The sequence below is a fragment of the Argiope bruennichi genome, chromosome 1 (assembly GCF_947563725.1).
Source record: "Argiope bruennichi chromosome 1, qqArgBrue1.1, whole genome shotgun sequence".
NCBI classification, from domain to species: Eukaryota; Metazoa; Arthropoda; class Arachnida; order Araneae; family Araneidae; genus Argiope; species Argiope bruennichi.
This window is the reverse complement of record NC_079151.1, coordinates 147,733,643-147,750,730: the sequence shown is the minus strand read 5'-3', so window position 1 is coordinate 147,750,730 and position 17,088 is coordinate 147,733,643. Positions and strand designations below refer to the sequence as shown.

The window sequence follows — 17,088 nt, the reverse complement described above, 5'->3', positions numbered from 1 at the left end:
AAATTGCAAACTATATACATTCTGTAAATTTTACCATGTAGTTATTTTTATCCCTGCACAAAATGTAAAAGACATATCATGCTGCTATGGCTTTCCAACTTTCTGTAATTCGATGACCAATAGATATCACTTTTTTGTTTTTTTATTCGATTCCTATTATTAGCCCACTCTCTCTCTCTCTCTATATATATTTATATATCTTGTTCAAATTTTCATCGTTCATAAAATATTTTTTGTTTATCCACTCAAGTTCAAATACATTTTTTTAAACTTGTAGTGGATGACACTTGATGTTAATACAGTTTTTTCAAATATTAATCCATTAATTATTAAATTTAACTCATTTTTAATACTTTAAATAGAGTTTTAGCAGTTTGTAATGAAAATTGACGTCAACTGGCAGTAGCTCAATCGGTAAAATGCAAGGATTTCAGTATTTTTCACGTGAAGGTGAAGAATGCGAGTTCAGTTTTTGCGAAAGTCGGAATGGACTTAAAAATATTTTTTTTATATTACTTGTTTATTAAAGGAATTATGAATTTTTCTTCAAGAAATAATATATAATGAAGAGAAATCAAATGCTATAATTTTATTAAAGTTTCTAAATCTATGTTAAGTACATAAAAAATTATTTTTCATTACAGATTATATTTCATTGCATTTGTATTTCAAAACATTTTTACTTCAGAAATAGGGCAGTAAAATACTTTTAAAGTAATTATTAAATATTTTCTCACGCTAAATTTTCCTCTTCATTATTTATATTAAATAAACCATTATCACATATGTAAAAGGGGAATATCAAAGTATTTTAACTATCTTCCAAAAAAATCCACTAACGTATCTTGAAATTTTATCATATGTTTATTGCTGTTTTTCTATTTATTTACAATCTATAATTTAAAGCATTTTTTTTCATCATAACATGGCATTAAATAATATACATAAAAACAGGTATATAACAGCAGAGTGAAAAAAAATTCAGTTTTTTTTCTTCGCTATAAATGTGTGGGCGTGATATAACTATATTTTTATCTGACTTTCGCTGTCATTCATATGTTTCTACATAACTTATTTCTGTTCACTAATTTTATTTTTTGAATCCTATTTATTAAATGCTTCTAGTCAAACATAGATATCAGTAAATAAAAACAATTATCAACATCTCCGAAACCTATTTTTTTATATGTTTTTCTATAATTATTAAATCGATTAATTATTTAAAACTAATTTTCCGCTTATTAAATGAATCTCTTTATCCCTAAGATCGAATACCAGACGTTACTGACCACCGCTCGACGTTTCTTTTTTAATTAATTAATATTAATTACTCTTCCAGACGGAACTCTCGTTTCCGAAGCCCATTTATTTGATATCTTCTGTAACCGTACCCTTGCTCTATTCTTTCCAGTGCCGCGAGGCTTGAAAGTGACACCGGTGCACGTTATTTAGAATTCGAGTTGAGAGCGACCTATAGAGTCTTTTCTGTAAGCCAATGGGAAAAGGGAAAAAAAGGTTAACTAGAAGAGAGAGAGTGAGAGATGAGGAAAAATAAAAAGCAGAAATAAAAAAACTCTCCCTTCGGGTTGTCGAATAAGTGTGCCTGCCACTCACACCACGTTCTGCTTTCTCCCTGTCTTCGGCATTTTCAACCGAACCGAACAATAGCGGAACTTGGAATATTCTCTACTTACAGACTCAGCGAGAGGCAAATGCAGCCGATAATATTATCGTTTGACGGAAAACAATGTTATCTGAAAAGCAGTGCGCTCGTATCTGACCCCTGTTTCATTCCTTTCCGAATGCACGCCGGTTTGGCACAACTTTGAAAGTTTAAAAGGAACTGGAAGGTGAGTGACAAGTTTTCTGATGTTTTAGAATGTCACAATGAACGTGATTTTTTTTTTTTTTAATTTACTGGTATACATAATTTAGAAAATCTTTATTCTTTGCAACCAAATCTCTATGGAGAATATCATTTATATTGAAATCTATCTTTTGCATTGCTGTTTGTTGCCACTTCAAAGCATGAAATTCTGCGAATGAGGTTTTGCTTCCTGTGTCTAAAATTCTCACATTTTGTGCATACTCATGAATATTGAATTGCTACGAATCTCATAAAAATAACTTGTTGTTTTTATGAGATTCTTAGTGCTCTATGCCGTTATTGCTTACTTTAGAAACTCTTTGAAGCGAAAAGTCATATTGAACTTTTTATATGTTTGCTTTTCTTATGATTTTTGCCGATTGTTTCATCTCTTTATGTGAATGCAAGCATAAGTTTGTGTTGGTTTTGTAACGCGTGTTGTTTTCGCCTGTTTGAGCGAAGCTTCAGTAGCTTATTTTTTAAAGAGTATATTAATTCAAGGATTTAATTTTTAATATTTATTTTTATTTTTATAACTAGAAATTTTTAACATAAGCTATTTGATGAAATTCCATCAAATTATTTAAATATGATAATACTACCACCATTTAAAGAAAATGTAGCTGCGGCTATTCTAACTAGTTCTAAGAAAAATTCTTAAAATGAAACTGTGTCTTTATAGTAGATACTTGTGAAATAACCGATAGCGTCTGCGTGATTTGGATTCGACTTTGACATTTATCAAACCGCGTACAAAAATTTTTCATTTACTGTACAATAAATTTTTCATTATTAATACTTTTACTTTCAGATAATGATTTTTTATTTGATTTTTAAAATAGGCATTTATATGTTTTAATAACATATAATCATTGAAATGAGTTCCTTTAACAATTGCATGCTTTGCAACGAACGCTTATTTCTTGGGCGTAAAAAAGCTTTTTTTTTTCTTTCTTTAAATATATTTTTCCTTTTGATAATTTTCTGAACTAATTAACTGGTTTATGTAACTGGTTATGATACTGCTTTGCTTTTTATTAATGAATAAATAAAAAGCAAATTTTATTCATGTGTACTGCGGGCGAATATTTCAATAAGCCGATTTTCTTATTTATCAATTATTTTCACTCTATCAATTATCATAATTTTCGCTCAGCTGTTTATATTTTGGCAACCTTCAACGATTGCATTAATTTTATCAGATTACTTTGTGAAACACAATGGACGATTTTTTTAAAGGTTTTTTTTTTTTTTTTTTTTGCGTTTTCTGTTTAATTTTTAAAATATGAATTGCATGTAATGTTGAAGATTTCTTGCAAAAAATTAGTTGATAAATTGAAAAAAAATCTGTTTGTATCTTGTGTCACATCTCTAAATTTCATTTATAATTCCTGTCAGTACGCCGACTCATATTCTACTCTCATGTGACTTTATTAAAATACTGTATAGCTTTTTTGAATTATATGAGTAGTAAATTAACATCAACTGATTGGTAGATTACCTGATGCATAATTGTTGCAGTTAATAATTTTCTATAGTTAGTTGCAAAGTATCTTCCAAATTATACACATTTTGAATATTATTATGTAAACGTATAAGAACATAAATTCAAATTCAAATACTCAGATTAAAGTAAAACGGTAATTAACAGATATAATTATTACTTAGAATTATGAATTAATTGAATGCCTTTCTTGATGGATCGCAGAGGTTGAGATGAATAAGAACCTACTGAATACCTCCTCACCGAATCTCACTTCTGATTTCCAAGCAGAAAGACGTATTAATTAGACTTGTGGCGCCATCCAGGGTCGGATTAAGCCCTGTAGAGGTCCTCAGGCAAATGCAAGTCTTGGCGACCTCCTTTTTCTTCCTTCCCAAATACAAAATCTGATTTTTTTTTATTGATTTTAATTCGATCTCTGTAAAAGCATCTAAGCGGAAAATTTTGATGAAATGAAATTTTTTAAAAAACACCTAATTGCGAGTCACTTTCAACATACTTGATGTTAATACCTGGTGTATAAAAAAATTAAAACAAAATTTTATACAAAATCACACAAAAATTTCAAAACATTTGAAACGTTCAAAAAAATTAAATTACTTTGCATATATCTGAAAAAAAAAAATCCAGACTTCTCCCCAAAAGTGTTCGAAGAATCGTCAAGTAAGCAGTCGCCACTTGATGAAATGTGCCGAATGATGTCTTGGCATCTGCTATTTATTCTCCGAGATACATAATGGACAATTCGAGATCCGTTTAAAATGAATGCGTTCAAATACCAGTTGATACTTTTACAGACGATTGAGCTTTCTGAATCGGCAATGCTTTGTCAGAAACTGTCGACCTCTCTTGCAATTCTACATTTGATTTAATTAATTTCAAAATACTGCAAACTCATGATTATTTGCACAATTGTGATGCTGGATTGAATGAAAAAATACATCTACGCGAAAATTCTTCTGAAAACTTTTTACTTACAGTAACCAAATTTTGTATATGAATCTAACTTCGTATATAACAAACGTCGTTATTTAAATATTTGTCTCTATTTCATGTAGCAAAGTTTCTTTTTAAAAATTTGTGATTGAAGTTTTTATCACAGCACTTTGGGGTTAATAATCGAGACTATTATGAAACATTGAATGCATGTCTAATTCTTTTTAAAATTATTATACATTATTATACAATTCCGTGTATGTGCAAGTAGCATACAACATTTATCTATTTACCTTTCTCTTTAAAAATATTTGATCAGGATTATCGGAATCTGTGATAATAATTGTCACGCATCGTACCAAACTACTACAAGCGGGCTTTAAGAAAATGCGCGGGTCTCTCCCAAAATATGCAGCCGTCAAAGTGAAATAGTTTTGCATATAATCCACCTTTTCACAATTGATATGATTATATTCATTATCTTTAGAATATTCATTGCTTTCCTATTGCACTAATCTTAATGACTTGATAAGTTTCATAAAGTTGCAAATTGCTGCACATTTACCGCCACTAAAACTGTTACGTAACAACTGTTATGCAACTGTACATCAGATTCCTAACATCATGTAAGGGAGAAAAAAATATACCGGACACTTTACCACTTGTTGCTTTGGTTTGGGATAAGGCGTTGTTTTTTCTTCTGGAGATTTCGCTTGCAGGTAAGAGAGAAAAATCTGCTTCTCTCTCGGCTGCTTTACGGCCTCGGAATCCTGCATTCTGTCTGCATAAAAATGGGGAAATGTTAATGGGATTTATAAGCGGTAGAGAGTCGGCTGAGCGATGCCGGCTCCTTAAGGACGCCGCCTTGTTATCATATCCGTTATTTCTCTCTCAGATAGGGGTTTCCCCTATTAGCATCCAGACGTTGTTTCCGGCAACGTGTTCTCGATTTTATTCCCATATTTCCTCTATTTTCTCTCGTTTCGATTTGCGAAAATTTTCTTTTCACATCGTCTTCCAGTCAGTGTTTCGTTCTAAATTTGACAAGATGTTTCAGTTCGTTGTTTCGAATTTGCTGTGTCATCCTATTTGTAGCTTCGTTCGCAATGGAAACTGATTACCTGCTATTAAATTAAAAAAAAGATATTATGAAATCATTTTTTGAATGTTTTTTTGTTTAAACTTTTATTTGTGATAATATTTAATAAAGAGAAGGTTATATAACATCACGGAATAACGAAGCAAGCTGGGGATTTGTTTCGAATTCTAGTAAAAAATATGCTTTAGAGAAGGATTTCTGTAATCGAAATTTAGGGCCGTGTAGAACGGCTTTAAATCGCAAAACGTTTTAGCTCTCTTTCTTCTTTCAGAATATTCGATGTTTGTAAGATAGCTTTAATAAAATCTCAAATTAAAATTTAGTTAGAATTTGTGCAATCAATTAAATTTAATATTTTAAATTGAATTTTTCCGATATTATTGAAAGATTTTTTTTTGTTCACAACTTTTAATTGACAAATAAAAAACATCGGTCAAAAATGGGATCGGAAAATTCTCCTAAATCATAAATTCAATAAATGGAAAGACAAAACAAAAAAAAAACAAAAAAAAAATTAATCAGATCGATTTCGATCTTTCCCTGAATTTGTTCTCTTTTCAATTTCGAATAAGATTCCGCAGATTATTCTGGTTCCTACTTATAAATATTTAAAAATAAACGCTACGATTTCATTAGAAAAAGTAGTTTTAGAGGAGTTCTTTTGTTATGGAGAGCGGTCTGTCTTCTCTTGCTCAGAGCGATTTGATGAGGATTAACGATTCTCTCCTTTTCAGAATGATTTTTTTTAAAAAACATGCACGGCCTAATTCACATCCAGCCCATGTTAAAAAAAAGTTTTGTTTTTAGTTAGCTATTTCTTAACGATATTGCCAAACGTATTAGTTGCCTAAATATAATTAGATTCATTAAGAAAAATTAAAATATTTCAACTATTTATTGTGAATGTTGTCATGATATTCTTTTAATGTACGGCAATCCCATGACTATGTTATTTTTCTGTACTATCTAATTAGGCGCCTCTTTTGTTAAGGAAACGGGTTGTCGCAAGGATCCAATTAAGAGTTAGTAGAACAATTGGATTGAATTACGTGTCATTTTTTTATACAATTATAACGACTAAAAATGGCTCAAGAATTGATTTGAAACTTTTAAATTACGACAATTCGATTCGGACACCACATTTAAGATGCTGAAATCCATTCTGTATCTTGCAAGATGAAAAACACGGAGGCACTCCATATCATATCGTCGAATGAGTTTTACTTTTGGATTCGTGACTACGCCATCACGTGTCTTCTTCACGATTTTAGATTTATTAGCCGCATGGATTAAATTGCGAAATGAAATGAATGAGTAACACATCCTTCTTGGGAACTTTTTCCGTAGTATTCCATTAAATGCTTACTTATCTTAATGCTAAAAAACAATATTTTAAATATCACTTATTGTCAATTCATTTATTTCCAAATGTCTTCTTTATGATAATTACATTTGACAAATTATTTCATCATTGCTGTAATGCAGACAAAATAGCTCCGATATGTGATTTATTAGCATAGTAATATCATTCAGTGTAGAAGTACGGATATGTTCCGATTGGTTCTGATGTATTGGTATCACTTGTTTACGCCGGACACGTAGCATTCCTGTGTCCGAATTACTTTAAGATCTGCCAGTTATAAACGGGAACATTATTTCGAAATAATATAGCATTGATTAAGAGGCCATGGTGATATCTCATGACTCAAGTTCAATACTTCTGCGTGCATAGAGAAGGTAATTTAACCATTTAAAAATTCCTAATACTTCTCTGATGCTTGACACCTGCCTCAGTTCGAAAAACCCGTTTTTTAGAATTGTGCCATTTTATGTATGTAAAATTGATTTGGGGATTTCACTCAAATTAAAAGATATATAATAAATTTTGGATCAATTTGGAAAAGGGCAAAGAGTAGTTTTTCAACGCATATAATCACCTAAGGACTGACGCATTTGCACTTTCTCATTCTGATTTATAATACTCCGTACTAATTGCACAGGCACAGACACACAAATAAAAAATAGTCATATTTGCCTAAAGATATGCGTGATACCATTTATAAATTCAAAATTTGATGAAATAAACAATATATTTTTAATTACTGTGTTTATTTACGCAAACATGATCACAAAAAATAAAAGAAATGAATAAATACAACCTCCTTTGACAACCATCTAGTTCACCAGGATTAATAGTCGTTAAAATTTTCAATTAAATATTTTATGCAATTTGGTCTTAATAGTCCATAAAAGTCCATTGCTCACACAACTGATTGCTCAATTTGAAAGAAAAATGAATCCTTTTCTTTTTTTTTGGTATTAGAGGCGCTGAAGCTGCAGTCAGAGTATGTCTAGCTTGGAGCTCTGGTTATTTTTTTTCTCTTTTTTTTTCTCCCCAACTCTCCTACAAAGTTTGTTTTCATTCTCTCGGTTTTTCCTCTCTTCATATTTTATTGGATATTTATGAGTTTTAGTTTCAGTTTTTACTGTCTTGACAGAAATATTTCTGCTTTATTCAATATTTATTTTCTTTTGTTAGAAGTTATTATTAAAAAAAGAAATACCCGAGTCATTTCTAAAACATTATTCTGATAAAAAAAATCTTATGGGGGGATCCATTATTATTATTTAGTACATATATAAATGAAGGGCATTATATGTAATAATAAATAATAATGGATTATTACATAAAATGATTTATGGCACATCTTATGTGATACTCATTTTTGAATAAGCATTATCGAACTGAGCGAAGGCGGAAATGTGTGGTGGGAGAAAGCTCTGATATTTTCATGCACTGAATTGTCTCTTCAGCATTCGCATCATTTTCTATTGACCAACCAACAAGGAATATATATCATATATCGATGTATTTGGTGTGTTTAAACTCCAACACATTTCAAATATGGATTTGAAATGAATAACTTTATGCCATTTATGAAAAGACATTTTTCTTTTTTTTAAACTGCATCTTGACAAATATTTTTATAGCACTGTCAATTCCTAAATGGACTAGCAACCTCTGATGTAAATACACCGAAAGAACATTTCAGATTTATTTGATACTAATTTTTTTTTTTACCCAGAAACACTATCTAAATTTCTGATTTGTAGTATTGTTGCTTTGATGATCTCCAAGTGTAAACGAATCGAAGGGGTTTATAAATGAGAAAAGATTGAAATGAAGCGTAAACACGTGTAGCGCTATCACGAGTAATTGCGCAATTTTTGATTTCATGTTGATTATCTCCTCGTGTCTCATTCTTTGCTAAGTATTCTATGTATTTTTTTTCCAAATCCGATTATTCATGCCTGCAGTGGATGTCAACAACTCTGTGTTTGGACCGACAAACAGTAATGCCGCAGAAGGTCATTTTCTGCAGCCGTATCGTTTCATGTCATGTTTTGTAGGGTGTCGACGTTTCGATGTTTTATTTGGGGCCGCTGCATTTGCTTATCCTTACTACTAATAAAGGAGAATGCGTGTATGAGTTGGAGCTCTGCATTGCAGATTATTTGACCTAGAATTATCAAAGTTGGTACAAATTTGTTGTTGAGAAAGCGAAGGTGCACCTCGATACACATTTAAAAAAATTTTACTCAGGATTTTAATTTATTATCAATGAAGCGAATTTGATATTTTCCGCGACAACACCCGGAAGTATTATAGCACAAAACTTTGCCGTCTTATTTTTTCTTCATTTTGACAATTTTTTAAAACAGTTTTAATTTTGACTTTTAACAAAACATATCATTGTTACAATGAAATTCTAACTGTTTTCATTATTTCATCAAATGTGCAATTGCACGATTTTTTTTCCATTACTGAAATTTAGAGAAGAAGCATTGTGCTCCTTATTTGGTCAGGGAAAACAAAACAAAAAAAAGTTACAAAATACAACGTATAATTAAACGATGGATTACGTAAGCTATTTTGTTTCTAACGGAATTGTGATGCCACGATGCTTCATTCCATAAGGGAGATTTATATGCGCAATAGATATAAGTAAGTCTATTAAAATATTACGATCTTAATGAATTATCTTATCATTTGATGGTTAAAAACACTTTAATGAGGGAACCATGAAAATCAAGTTACGTTCAAAAGGTTTCATTGAAATGAAACGCTACCAACACTCTCAGCAAAACAACTAGTAGCCAAAGTCGATTAATATTTTTCATAGCAACGATGAAGTACAAAAGTGGATGCATGGAAAAAGTTCGTCGAATTTACATTACCTGGTAAGGTTTAATGGAGAAGTAGAAAGATAGAAAATAGAATAAAAAAGGAGGTAAAAATAGAAAAGTAATAAATAGATAGTAAATGGATTGTTCAGATTGCTCCACCCGTTTCTTTAAGAAACAATGAGTGTTTCCTATGAAGCTTTCTCATAATTTCTTTATAAAGATGCTAAATCCCACTTCACCCCGGGGGCCTCGGTGGCATGGTGGTAAGGTCTCGGCTTTGGAACTGGAGGGTTTCAGGTTCGAGACCCGATTCCACAGAAGAACCGTCGTGTTGGCGGGTCTGGTGCACACCAAATACATCGGAACCAAACGTCCTCCCACGAGTGTGGTGTGGAAGCTGGGAGAGGGGGTGACAGCCCAAGTGACCGCGGTTCAAAATGACGAGGTCCGTCCCAAAACAGACCTAGTGTTGCTTTAAAACGGGACGTTAATGCAACTAAGCTGAATTGAAACCCACCTCATCCTTCTGAATAAAGATTGTGAATCACGGACGAGAAAGTGGATCCCATAAGTGCTCAAATTGTTGGAATCGGGGACTAGTGTAAAGCCGAAATGTACATATGAAGGGTCTCTTCCAAATCTCGTCGCGTAGCAGTTTCATAAAACAATGAAGAAAACCGCGTTTGCACTTTGGACGTCTTCTTTCAAATCGATTGAAACTAAAGTTTTACGTAGGTCTGCAGTTGTATTAATAAGATCACATAGCAAGATTCATTTCTTGCCTCTTTGACCTTGCATGCATAAAAACAGACACTCTACCCCTTGATGGAGTTGGCTCAAAATTTAAAAGAGATCTGCCTTTTAGATATTAAAATTGTACACTAAATTTTATACTTCCAGCTCTTTACGTTTTTCAGTCATCGTGATCATTTCTAACACGGACCAATTAGGAAATGCCGAGTGGAGGACTTTTGTTCAAAATTTGACAGCGAGATGCAAATGGAGTGCAAACGCTGTGCGCCAAATGTCGTCTGGCTCACTCAAAGCGGTGTAACTTTTGGTGCGAGAAAGAAAATAAATAAATAAATAATATTTTTTAAATTCTCACATTCGCCACAGCACAATATGCATGAATCCCAGTAGGAAATTTCTTAATAATAACGCAGATTAATTATTTCTTCTTTCTTTAATTCCCTCTTTCATTTACAAATCTTTATTTAAATCGATGTCTTTCATTTTCTTCTATTTTTATGAAGTGGACGATGAGTGATTATAGCTGCTTACTGAATTATTTCTTTAATATAAATCCTATTCTCATTGATTTAAACAGCCCAGTTTGTACAATTTAAAAATCTGCTAATTAAAAAAAAAATCTGAAATCTTATTTTTAAACTATTTTAATAAAATTATTGTAGCAAATGATATCCAAACAAGCTTCCTGTCTGGGGAAAATGTAGAAAAACACATTAAACTAAATTAGACATTTGGAAGAAATTTCATTAGAAGTACAATTATATATACTCACTAGTATTTCATCTATTTTCTACAAGCTCATCGGAAACAATAATACGAGCAAATATTTACGAAAAATCCCTCGAAATGAAATATTAAATAAAAAAATATTCTACATTAAATTTTAAATCCAGGCTTGGATGTGTACTGATTCATCATTACTGGCCGTGTTCCAAATTTCAATACTGTAAATGCGATTCATTTGTCTGGACATTGCACGTATGTAAACATTTCCTTTTCAAATGATATCTAAAATTAAAATCTTTTGTTTCAATGACAACTCCTTTGAGCCGCATTTATAAATGATTATACGAGAGACATTTCCATAGTTGCAATATAATTTGTCTGTTTAAAAGCCAAATAATTTGCAGAACGATACAGATTGTAATTGCAGTTACTTGGTTGCAGAAGAATTTTAGTTAAGATACCGACTGCAATTGCGGTTACTTGGTTGCAGAAGAATTGCAGTTACGATACCGATTCTAGTTTGGCACTGTTCCGAATTCATTCATTTTCATCTATCTTCTTTCGTTGATTGCATTTAAAAAATTAAAACAGTTTTTTAGCGAAGATTATTATAAAATTTTGAGAATCTACAGATATTTAATATGATAATGGGTGATTCATCTAAAATTTTTTATAGAATCTTGTCTTGCTGCTTTTGTCTTCATTCACATTTCAAATTTGCATTTAGATGAACAACTTTAGATTCTCGCTGAGAATATAGTCCCCAAACATCGTCAGTTGCGTTTATGGGAGATCCACGTACTTCAGTGGTAGAAGATAATACAGGTCGACACACATTTTACTCGGGATTTTTGCTAACGAAAAATTATTTCATGCGTATTGAATAGGATGGAAACGAATCTGAGTTTAGATTTTCACCATCGTTTATTATTTCTAAGGTATGATAATTCTGTTAATACATCAAATGGTATTTAAGCTATGAGCGTTAAAATTCATTTCCTCGAGAAATGTGCTGAAACATTTTCATTCATTGAAAAAAATCACAACAACATGCCTGCAGATATTAAGCAATTTAATTAAAATTTAGAAATAAGATGAATCAAAGAAAAATGGAAAGAAAGGTTATTTTGCTCTACTTCGATTCTTTTGTTTGGCATTCTTAACTGAACTTCTTTTACGCAGTGTCTTTGCAGCTTGCAACAGTCATCTGCAGTCAGTTGAGTCTCTCGTCTATCCTCTTATTGGCTCTCCAATTTTTTTTTTTGTGTCCCTGTGAAATCATTCGTCTCCTCAGCTTGTGTCAGCAAAAATTTCAACGAATTAGAAATCAGAAGAATCATGTGAATGCAAAAGAATAGATATTTGGTTCCACTCTTAAACCCAGTTTTGTTTGACTTTCTCATGCAATTTCGTTTTAGCAATCTTTTTTCAGATTCCAACAGCAAGTTGCTGTCATATGAATATTCCATCATCTCTGAGATTGTACTCCCATTCCTTTAGGTCCTGGTTATTTTTTATTTATTTATTTATTTTGCTTTCGTTCGTTCATAATCGTTTACTAATTTCTCAAAGATTTTCTAGAAAAAATGTCTAAAAGGTTGTGAGAATAATGAATCATCTAGTATATTTCAAAGATTTTCGAAGCTGATTGACTTGCTTTTTACTAAATCAAAATAATTTTCTGGCCTCTGGTTTTCTTGAAAATATTTGACTGCGAAAACGCATGAGATACACACTTTTTCTTCTTCCGTGTCTTAGACACGGAATTCATAAAATGAGCATAGTTTCTGAGCATTCTGCTTTGGCAACCATGAAAAAAAATTTGTAACTTCTAAAAGGCATTTTTTGTTCTTTACATCCAAAGCAAGGGGTTTTCTAATCATGGAATTATTCCATTGTTGCTTGTTTTATATGCGGCAGAGACAAGATTATTCTGCTTTATCTGAATAATGGCTCACGAATTGCTCATCTTTTTCGAGCATCTCGCTTTCCACCGGTGAGTCACTGTTTTCTTATCCAATGTTATTATTTGGATTTGTGATTCCATAGGCATAAGAAATAAGGATGGACTCTCTGCTGACTTAAGAGATGGTTACCCATTTTTAAGTCCTCACAAATTACCTATTGATGTTCATTAATGAATCATCACCATTACCAAAGCTGCATTCCCTATGAGTATAATATCAAATGCTAATATTGTTTAATTTATTTTCAATTAATTTTTTTTTAAATTCACGGAATAATTTGCAGTGTAAAGTTTTAAATATTTGTAATTTAGTTCCTTAAATCTCAAGAAGTAAAGGTGACAGGAGAAGAACTGCTCTCCTATTTGAAATCAACATAAATTGAATAGAATCAAAATCAATTCAAACTTTTAGGCACCAAAAAGGAGGTTCGTTTTTTTTTTTTGCATTGTGTAACCAAAAAGCTGCAAGCCTATCTTTAAGGAGTTGGATTTTTTTTTTGTTCATAATATTTGTTCATTTTTTTGCAATTAAAATGACGTCATATTTATATGTTTCTAGAAAGTTTGCAAGCGTTTCATTAAAACCATTCTGGCTATATAAATGCACAATCTGATCAAAAGAATGCGAAAACTTTCGGATTTTTACGAATTTTTTTTAAAAAATAGCTGAATGAACTGAAACTTTTGGAATTTAAAAGAACTTTTATAATTTCTCGCATACATGTGTTATTTTAACAAACATGTACCTGAATATTTATTCACAGCAAACAAAACCATCGATGAAAATTGAGAATTTTTGTTAATAATTTTCTTTGAAACGGTTAAATTACGGTCTTTCTGTGAAACGGTTAAATTACAGTCTTTCTGTGAAACGGTTAAATTAATTTGTTCTTTATCAATTCCTGATCGGTCCTTTAAAAGCCCTCGTGGTTGCGTCTTCATTAAAAGGTGCGAGTTCAATCATATATATTTCATGTTCGAAGCTCAAAAGCATTTCGTACAGCTTTAGTTTAGCTATATTAATGTCCCGTTTTTTTAAAGCAACATTAGGACTATTTTGGGAAGGACCTCGTCATTTTTAACTGCGGCCAGATGCCGAGGACGACACGTGAACTGGCACTCCCCTCTCCAAACTTCCACACCACACCAGCGGGAGACGTTTGGCCCCGGCGGATTTAACGTGCCTCAGCTCCACTTACACGACGGTTCTTCAGTGGAATCGGGTCTCGAACCTGAAACCCTCCGATTCGTCTAGCCTTTCACTAGAAATTTGAAGAAATTTTCAAATACGGCAGTATCGGTATATTTTTGAACTTGTAGTGTATATTCAGTGGGAAAGGATGAAAATAATATTGTAAAATAATCATTCGTCTCTGTTTATTTGGTCTAAAATTTAGTTACAGAAAAAAAAATAATTGATTCACCTGCTGTAATTTTTGATTATCTCTTAAGAATTTTCTTATCCTAAAATTTCATATTTTTGTTCTCAATGTCACTGAAATCAGTTGAAATAAAATGGATGCATATCCTTATTAATAATAATAGTTTTTTAAATTAAATATTATTATTTAGTTGATATTAAATATTATAATTTTTTAATTATTATTATTAACTACTTGCCAGCTGCTTCGCTGGGATTAATGATTGTTACTAAATTTTTTAATCAAACAGTTTATCTAATTTGCCCTTGATTGCTTACTCAGCAAAGGGTTTTTGAATTTAAATTTTTATAGACTTGAAATTTTTACATGACGTAATTTTTATAGACGTGCTATTTTTAAAGCTTTACATTATTCCTTTGTTTACTCCTCACATAATACATACATTTTGTTAATTATCTCTACAATATTATTCCTCAAAATAAACACTCCATATCAGACACACACACTTTTATTACAACACAACACAGAACAGAAATATATACATCAACACGAGTCATGTGATTAAATTGAGTAACGTGATCAGGCGGGGTGGAGAAAAGCGCGCGAACATTTTCCCCTCGTTAGCATGTTTTAAACATTCAACTAAACACGTAATATGACAAGTAATATACAGTAAGAACTCAATCTAGTTATTTGAATAACAATCAATAATAATTCAATAAATTCACATTTTATGCTCAAATATCTTTACATGGAAGTCATTTTTGCATGGGCAATACAAATATTTTAGTCATAGCCCTTTTAAACATGCCAAATTGGGTTTTTACCTGAACCACTCTGATTTTTTTGTCTTCCCATAATATATTTCTTTAATTCTACCTAGAGTCCATTTATGAGTTGGCAAATTGTTTTCTTCTAGAAACACGAGATCTCCCACGTGAACATTTTCTTTCTTGAATACCCATTTATTTCTCTGTTGCAATTCGTTCAGGTAACTTCGGTGCCATTTTCTCCAAATTTGTTGCACTAATTTAGTAACTCTTAACCTTTTTTTAAGTTGATGTTCCTTAAAACTGGTTAAATCAGGCTCGATAATCGAATTCATTGGTCTATGGATCAGGAAATGACCAGGTGTCAAAACTCTAAAATCATCTCCATTGGCTGATAATTGATAGAGTGGGAGCGAATTCAAGATTGACTCTATTTGGATTGCTAATGTCAGAAATTAATCAAAAGTTAAATTCGCTCCCCTCGAAACTCTAATGAAATGAAATTTGAACAATTTGACAGCAGCCTCCCAAAGGCCACCAAAATGAGGTCCCTGGGAGGAATGAATTTCAAATCTATTCATTCCTTCTACAGATAAATAATTAGCCAGAATTTCATCAGGATTTTTCACTAACTCAAGAAACTTTTTTAATTATTGGAACCTTTAAAATTTGTTGCATTGTCGGAGTATAACTTTCCACACTTGCCTCTCCGCGCAATCAATCTTTTTAAAGAAGCTACAAAACACTCAGATGTCAAGTGTGACAAAATCTCGAAATGAGTGGCCTTTGTTATGAAACAAACAAATACACATACATACACTTTATGTAATGTACTCTTTCGTTGATTATTATATTTAATCATGAATGGACCACAAAGATCTACACCAGTACAATTAAAAGGAAAATCAGCTAAAACTCTGTCTTTAGGTAGACTATCCATTAATTGACCAGACACTTATGGGTTTTGATTTGAAACACGGAATACTCTGATGAATTACCTTACGACATTGTACGACCACATAGGGGCCAAAATTTTTCTCGAACAATACATAATAAATTCGAAGCATCAACATGCAAATGCTTCTTGCGATAATACTCTAAAATAATCATAGTAAATTTATTACCTTTTGGTAAGATTGCCGGGTGTTTTGATGAAAAACTTAAATTTGAATTTTCTAGTCGATCTGCAACCCTCAAAGTACCATCATCATCCAAAACCGAGTTGAGGCTTTTTTACTTAAAGTTTGGAGAAACAAATCCTTTGAGCTGCAGATTTTGAATATCTGCAGCAAATTCTTGATGCTGTATCGCTTTAACCAAGAAATTCCTAGCTTTTCTCAACTCACTGCTGCTGAGAGGACCTGTAGTACAGCCAAGTGGATTTCGGGCATTGTCACTAAACCTAAAAATGTAGCTAAGAACACGCAAAATAGACATACAATTATTACTAAGCTTAATTAATTCGTACATTAAATGTCCTTCAGTAATATTAAAAATTTTGAAGTTTTTAGAATTGTTCTTAATTTCGGCATTGAACTCTTCATTAACTTCTGATACAATAACCAGATGATTAGGGTAGTTATTGTCAGCAAGAAATTCAGGTCCATTCCACCATAAGTCACAAGTTTCTCGGGGTCTATACCTCGAGATAAGATGTCAGCTGGATTTTGCTCTGAGGATACATGATGCCACTGTTTAGTACTAGTATTTTCTTGAATCGTTGTTACCCGACTTTGGACAAACTGTTTTAAATCTATTGGTTGTTTCTGGAGCTACGAAAGCACAATAGTCGAATCCTACCAATAGTAGACACTAGTCACTGTCGTTTTGAGTGCTGTAATCACTATTTTCATAAGACTGCGGCATTAAATTTTAGCCTGGGAATCGTCAAGCTTTT

The 17,088-nt window shown here is 31.9% G+C and overlaps 1 protein-coding gene across 2 annotated transcripts in view; it reads left to right on the top strand.

Annotated features, from left to right (window-relative positions):
- The first annotated feature begins 1,704 nt into the window (after positions 1-1,704).
- LOC129975821 (transcription factor E3-like) overlaps positions 1,705-17,088 on the top strand; it is a 136,772-nt gene continuing 121,388 nt past the window's right edge. For both annotated transcript variants that reach the window (XM_056089174.1, XM_056089091.1), the window contains exon 1: positions 1,705-1,850. The gene's annotated coding sequence lies outside the window, so the exon portion shown is untranslated. The remainder of the gene's footprint in view (positions 1,851-17,088) is intronic.